We start from the raw sequence: 7,842 nt of genomic DNA on the forward strand, positions 1-7,842 counted from the left end.
AAAATACACCGGTTCTCGTCCGATCACCGAAGTTAAGCAACATCGGGCCCGGTTAGTACTTGGATGGGTGACCGCCTGGGAACACCGGGTGCTGTTGGCTCTATCTCATTTTTTAATTTTTGGGTCGCTACACCTGCCAGCCCTCTTTTTCATACTAACTTTCAGGTGTGACAAAGATGCTTCCACAAGCATTTTAAAGTACTGTACTAAACGTAAGACACGAAATTGCAGTAATGAACTCAGTTTGAGCAAGAATGCGCGGAGGAAGAGTGCTAGGAAGTCGTTGGAAATAACGAAACACTACGAATCGACAGATGTGTCCTTGAAATGCGTCAGAGCCAACTGTTTTGTAGCAGTGCTAAATTCGAAAAACTAACTAAATAGATAAATTAAAAAAAGAAAACAGCCGTTCTCGTCCGATCACCGAAGATAAGCAACAACGTTAGTATTCGGATCGGCGACCGCCTGGGAACTCTGGCTGTCTTCATTTTTTGCTCTTTTGTCGCTACCCCTGCCAGCTTTCTCGTGTGACAAAGATGCTTCCATACTGATTTTAAACTATCGTAAGATGCGATATTAAGGAACTCCGTTTGAAGAAGAGTGTGCCAAGGAAGATTAGCAAAGTGTGTCTGCAAATAACGAAACAGTATGAAACGACAGAAATGTTGTGAAATACGTCAGGGCATATTGTTTTGTAGCAGTGCACATCTGCAAATTTGTAAACAAAAATTTCTCTTTCGCCTCTAGAGGAGATGGATGCTTTGTTGAACCTCCTGTGTCCTCTGTCCGTGTTTTCGCACCTTTCCAGCGCAGCGCTGCTCTACTCTAGTAGCTCCGAACGGCCGCACACGGCGTCTCGGACACGCCGGTTCGGCCCGCGCCCATCTCGCAGATGTTTCTCGTGCTTGTGCGGTCATATGGAGCGCGACCCGAGCGGCAGCGAGCGGCAGTCGGGACAAGTCGGGACGGAAGGGGAGGGGACACGACAGGCGAGGATGCAACGCGCAAATTACGCAAATATCTGGAAGCGCGGCGCGTGTCAGCCAGGTGAGAAAGCTTCCGCCGGTCCAGCAGGACACTGCCACACCCCGCGCAGTCACCCCCGACGCCCGGCCCCTGCGCCGGATAACAAGAACAAGGTGCGTCTCCCGCGAGTGTCGGAGGCGGCACGCACCAAACGAATGACAGGCGGTGCAACGAGCAGCTGTGTTGTGCGTGTCACCCACGTGGCGGTGGAAGGACGTGCTTTGCGTCAAATGTGCCACGGAAAACGGCGATTGCGTGTGTTGGGAGAAGGGGCGAAGGCTTCCTCTGCCGTGCGGCCACATTATAAGGACGCCAACGGCCATACCATGTTGAATACACAAAGTTACAGGAAGACAGTAACTGAGTAATAGGATGAGGTTCCAGTTTTAGTCTTCATTAAAAAAAAAAAAAAAAAAAAAAAAAGAAAAAAAAAAAATACAGCGGTTCTCGTCCGATCAAAAAAAAAAAAAACAAAAAAAAAAAAGAAAAAAAAAAAACAAAAAAAAAAACAAGGAAAAAAAAAGAAAAAAAAAATACACCGGTTCTCGTCCGATCACCGAAGTTAAGCAACATCGGGCCCGGTTAGTACTTGGATGGGTGACCGCCTGGGAACACCGGGTGCTGTTGGCTCTGTCTCATTTTTTAATTTTTGGGTCGCTACACCTGCCAGCCCTCTTTTTCATACTAACTTTCAGGTGTGACAAAGATGCTTCCACAAGCATTTTAAAGTACCGTACTAAACGTAAGACACGAAATTGCAGTAATGAACTCAGTTTGAGCAAGAATGCGCGGAGGAAGAGTGCTAGGAACTCGTTGGAAAAAAAAAAAAAAAAAAAAAAAACAAAAAAAAAAAAAAAAAAAAAATACACCGGTTCTCGTCCGATCACCGAAGTTAAGCAACATCGAAAAAAAAAAAAAAACAAAAAAAAAAAAAAAAATACACCGGTTCTCGTCCGATCACCGAAGTTAAGCAACATCGGGCCCGGTTAGTACTTGGATGGGTGACCGCCTGGGAACACCGGGTGCTGTTGGCTCTATCTCATTTTTTAATTTTTGGGTCGCTACACCTGCCAGCCCTCTTTTTCATACTAACTTTCAGGTGTGACAAAGATGCTTCCACAAGCATTTTAAAGTACTGTACTAAACGTAAGACACGAAATTGCAGTAATGAACTCAGTTTGAGCAAGAATGCGCGGAGGAAGAGTGCTAGGAAGTCGTTGGAAATAACGAAACACTACGAATCGACAGATGTGTCCTTGAAATGCGTCAGAGCCAACTGTTTTGTAGCAGTGCTAAATTCGAAAAACTAACTAAATAGATAAATTAAAAAAAGAAAACAGCCGTTCTCGTCCGATCACCGAAGATAAGCAACAACGTTAGTATTCGGATCGGCGACCGCCTGGGAACTCTGGCTGTCTTCATTTTTTGCTCTTTTGTCGCTACCCCTGCCAGCTTTCTCGTGTGACAAAGATGCTTCCATACTGATTTTAAACTATCGTAAGATGCGATATTAAGGAACTCCGTTTGAAGAAGAGTGTGCCAAGGAAGATTAGCAAAGTGTGTCTGCAAATAACGAAACAGTATGAAACGACAGAAATGTTGTGAAATACGTCAGGGCATATTGTTTTGTAGCAGTGCACATCTGCAAATTTGTAAACAAAAATTTCTCTTTCGCCTCTAGAGGAGATGGATGCTTTGTTGAACCTCCTGTGTCCTCTGTCCGTGTTTTCGCACCTTTCCAGCGCAGCGCTGCTCTACTCTAGTAGCTCCGAACGGCCGCACACGGCGTCTCGGACACGCCGGTTCGGCCCGCGCCCATCTCGCAGATGTTTCTCGTGCTTGTGCGGTCATATGGAGCGCGACCCGAGCGGCAGCGAGCGGCAGTCGGGACAAGTCGGGACGGAAGGGGAGGGGACACGACAGGCGAGGATGCAACGCGCAAATTACGCAAATATCTGGAAGCGCGGCGCGTGTCAGCCAGGTGAGAAAGCTTCCGCCGGTCCAGCAGGACACTGCCACACCCCGCGCAGTCACCCCCGACGCCCGGCCCTGCGCCGGATAACAAGAACAAGGTGCGTCTCCCGCGAGTGTCGGAGGCGGCACGCACCAAACGAATGACAGGCGGTGCAACGAGCAGCTGTGTTGTGCGTGTCACCCACGTGGCGGTGGAAGGACGTGCTTTGCGTCAAATGTGCCACGGAAAACGGCGATTGCGTGTGTTGGGAGAAGGGGCGAAGGCTTCCTCTGCCGTGCGGCCACATTATAAGGACGCCAACGGCCATACCATGTTGAATACACAAAGTTACAGGAAGACAGTAACTGAGTAATAGGATGAGGTTCCAGTTTTAGTCTTCATTAAAAAAAAAAAAAAAAAAAAAAAAAGAAAAAAAAAAAAATACAGCGGTTCTCGTCCGATCAAAAAAAAAAAAAAACAAAAAAAAAAAAGAAAAAAAAAAAACAAAAAAAAAACAAGGAAAAAAAAAGAAAAAAAAAATACACCGGTTCTCGTCCGATCACCGAAGTTAAGCAACATCGGGCCCGGTTAGTACTTGGATGGGTGACCGCCTGGGAACACCGGGTGCTGTTGGCTCTGTCTCATTTTTTAATTTTTGGGTCGCTACACCTGCCAGCCCTCTTTTTCATACTAACTTTCAGGTGTGACAAAGATGCTTCCACAAGCATTTTAAAGTACCGTACTAAACGTAAGACACGAAATTGCAGTAATGAACTCAGTTTGAGCAAGAATGCGCGGAGGAAGAGTGCTAGGAACTCGTTGGAAAAAAAAAAAAAAAAAAAAAAAACAAAAAAAAAAAAAAAAAAAAAAATACACCGGTTCTCGTCCGATCACCGAAGTTAAGCAACATCGAAAAAAAAAAAAAAAACAAAAAAAAAAAAAAAAATACACCGGTTCTCGTCCGATCACCGAAGTTAAGCAACATCGGGCCCGGTTAGTACTTGGATGGGTGACCGCCTGGGAACACCGGGTGCTGTTGGCTCTATCTCATTTTTTAATTTTTGGGTCGCTACACCTGCCAGCCCTCTTTTTCATACTAACTTTCAGGTGTGACAAAGATGCTTCCACAAGCATTTTAAAGTACTGTACTAAACGTAAGACACGAAATTGCAGTAATGAACTCAGTTTGAGCAAGAATGCGCGGAGGAAGAGTGCTAGGAAGTCGTTGGAAATAACGAAACACTACGAATCGACAGATGTGTCCTTGAAATGCGTCAGAGCCAACTGTTTTGTAGCAGTGCTAAATTCGAAAAACTAACTAAATAGATAAATTAAAAAAAGAAAACAGCCGTTCTCGTCCGATCACCGAAGATAAGCAACAACGTTAGTATTCGGATCGGCGACCGCCTGGGAACTCTGGCTGTCTTCATTTTTTGCTCTTTTGTCGCTACCCCTGCCAGCTTTCTCGTGTGACAAAGATGCTTCCATACTGATTTTAAACTATCGTAAGATGCGATATTAAGGAACTCCGTTTGAAGAAGAGTGTGCCAAGGAAGATTAGCAAAGTGTGTCTGCAAATAACGAAACAGTATGAAACGACAGAAATGTTGTGAAATACGTCAGGGCATATTGTTTTGTAGCAGTGCACATCTGCAAATTTGTAAACAAAAATTTCTCTTTCGCCTCTAGAGGAGATGGATGCTTTGTTGAACCTCCTGTGTCCTCTGTCCGTGTTTTCGCACCTTTCCAGCGCAGCGCTGCTCTACTCTAGTAGCTCCGAACGGCCGCACACGGCGTCTCGGACACGCCGGTTCGGCCCGCGCCCATCTCGCAGATGTTTCTCGTGCTTGTGCGGTCATATGGAGCGCGACCCGAGCGGCAGCGAGCGGCAGTCGGGACAAGTCGGGACGGAAGGGGAGGGGACACGACAGGCGAGGATGCAACGCGCAAATTACGCAAATATCTGGAAGCGCGGCGCGTGTCAGCCAGGTGAGAAAGCTTCCGCCGGTCCAGCAGGACACTGCCACACCCCGCGCAGTCACCCCCGACGCCCGGCCCTGCGCCGGATAACAAGAACAAGGTGCGTCTCCCGCGAGTGTCGGAGGCGGCACGCACCAAACGAATGACAGGCGGTGCAACGAGAAGCTGTGTTGTGCGTGTCACCCACGTGGCGGTGGAAGGACGTGCTTTGCGTCAAATGTGCCACGGAAAACGGCGATTGCGTGTGTTGGGAGAAGGGGCGAAGGCTTCCTCTGCCGTGCGGCCACATTATAAGGACGCCAACGGCCATACCATGTTGAATACACAAAGTTACAGGAAGACAGTAACTGAGTAATAGGATGAGGTTCCAGTTTTAGTCTTCATTAAAAAAAAAAAAAAAAAAAAAAAAGAAAAAAAAAAAATACAGCGGTTCTCGTCCGATCAAAAAAAAAAAAAACAAAAAAAAAAAAGAAAAAAAAAAAACAAAAAAAAAAAACAAGGAAAAAAAAAGAAAAAAAAAATACACCGGTTCTCGTCCGATCACCGAAGTTAAGCAACATCGGGCCCGGTTAGTACTTGGATGGGTGACCGCCTGGGAACACCGGGTGCTGTTGGCTCTGTCTCATTTTTTAATTTTTGGGTCGCTACACCTGCCAGCCCTCTTTTTCATACTAACTTTCAGGTGTGACAAAGATGCTTCCACAAGCATTTTAAAGTACCGTACTAAACGTAAGACACGAAATTGCAGTAATGAACTCAGTTTGAGCAAGAATGCGCGGAGGAAGAGTGCTAGGAACTCGTTGGAAAAAAAAAAAAAAAAAAAAAACAAAAAAAAAAAAAAAAAAAAAAATACACCGGTTCTCGTCCGATCACCGAAGTTAAGCAACATCGAAAAAAAAAAAAAAACAAAAAAAAAAAAAAAAATACACCGGTTCTCGTCCGATCACCGAAGTTAAGCAACATCGGGCCCGGTTAGTACTTGGATGGGTGACCGCCTGGGAACACCGGGTGCTGTTGGCTCTATCTCATTTTTTAATTTTTGGGTCGCTACACCTGCCAGCCCTCTTTTTCATACTAACTTTCAGGTGTGACAAAGATGCTTCCACAAGCATTTTAAAGTACTGTACTAAACGTAAGACACGAAATTGCAGTAATGAACTCAGTTTGAGCAAGAATGCGCGGAGGAAGAGTGCTAGGAAGTCGTTGGAAATAACGAAACACTACGAATCGACAGATGTGTCCTTGAAATGCGTCAGAGCCAACTGTTTTGTAGCAGTGCTAAATTCGAAAAACTAACTAAATAGATAAATTAAAAAAAGAAAACAGCCGTTCTCGTCCGATCACCGAAGATAAGCAACAACGTTAGTATTCGGATCGGCGACCGCCTGGGAACTCTGGCTGTCTTCATTTTTTGCTCTTTTGTCGCTACCCCTGCCAGCTTTCTCGTGTGACAAAGATGCTTCCATACTGATTTTAAACTATCGTAAGATGCGATATTAAGGAACTCCGTTTGAAGAAGAGTGTGCCAAGGAAGATTAGCAAAGTGTGTCTGCAAATAACGAAACAGTATGAAACGACAGAAATGTTGTGAAATACGTCAGGGCATATTGTTTTGTAGCAGTGCACATCTGCAAATTTGTAAACAAAAATTTCTCTTTCGCCTCTAGAGGAGATGGATGCTTTGTTGAACCTCCTGTGTCCTCTGTCCGTGTTTTCGCACCTTTCCAGCGCAGCGCTGCTCTACTCTAGTAGCTCCGAACGGCCGCACACGGCGTCTCGGACACGCCGGTTCGGCCCGCGCCCATCTCGCAGATGTTTCTCGTGCTTGTGCGGTCATATGGAGCGCGACCCGAGCGGCAGCGAGCGGCAGTCGGGACAAGTCGGGACGGAAGGGGAGGGGACACGACAGGCGAGGATGCAACGCGCAAATTACGCAAATATCTGGAAGCGCGGCGCGTGTCAGCCAGGTGAGAAAGCTTCCGCCGGTCCAGCAGGACACTGCCACACCCCGCGCAGTCACCCCCGACGCCCGGCCCTGCGCCGGATAACAAGAACAAGGTGCGTCTCCCGCGAGTGTCGGAGGCGGCACGCACCAAACGAATGACAGGCGGTGCAACGAGAAGCTGTGTTGTGCGTGTCACCCACGTGGCGGTGGAAGGACGTGCTTTGCGTCAAATGTGCCACGGAAAACGGCGATTGCGTGTGTTGGGAGAAGGGGCGAAGGCTTCCTCTGCCGTGCGGCCACATTATAAGGACGCCAACGGCCATACCATGTTGAATACACAAAGTTACAGGAAGACAGTAACTGAGTAATAGGATGAGGTTCCAGTTTTAGTCTTCATTAAAAAAAAAAAAAAAAAAAAAAAAGAAAAAAAAAAAAATACAGCGGTTCTCGTCCGATCAAAAAAAAAAAAAACAAAAAAAAAAAAGAAAAAAAAAAAACAAAAAAAAAAAACAAGGAAAAAAAAAGAAAAAAAAAATACACCGGTTCTCGTCCGATCACCGAAGTTAAGCAACATCGGGCCCGGTTAGTACTTGGATGGGTGACCGCCTGGGAACACCGGGTGCTGTTGGCTCTGTCTCATTTTTTAATTTTTGGGTCGCTACACCTGCCAGCCCTCTTTTTCATACTAACTTTCAGGTGTGACAAAGATGCTTCCACAAGCATTTTAAAGTACCGTACTAAACGTAAGACACGAAATTGCAGTAATGAACTCAGTTTGAGCAAGAATGCGCGGAGGAAGAGTGCTAGGAACTCGTTGGAAAAAAAAAAAAAAAAAAAAAACAAAAAAAAAAAAAAAAAAAAAAATACACCGGTTCTCGTCCGATCACCGAAGTTAAGCAACATCGAAAAAAAAAAAAAAACAAAAAAAAAAAAAAAA

General features: G+C 45.8%; 1 pseudogene; it reads left to right on the forward strand.

Annotated features, from left to right (window-relative positions):
* Positions 1-100, forward strand: LOC124560780 (annotated as a pseudogene; the record flags this gene model as incomplete).
* Between the last annotated feature and the right edge of the window lie 7,742 nt (positions 101-7,842).

This window comes from Schistocerca americana, unplaced genomic scaffold (genome assembly GCF_021461395.2).
Source record: "Schistocerca americana isolate TAMUIC-IGC-003095 unplaced genomic scaffold, iqSchAmer2.1 HiC_scaffold_1114, whole genome shotgun sequence".
NCBI lineage: Eukaryota > Metazoa > Arthropoda > Insecta > Orthoptera > Acrididae > Schistocerca > Schistocerca americana.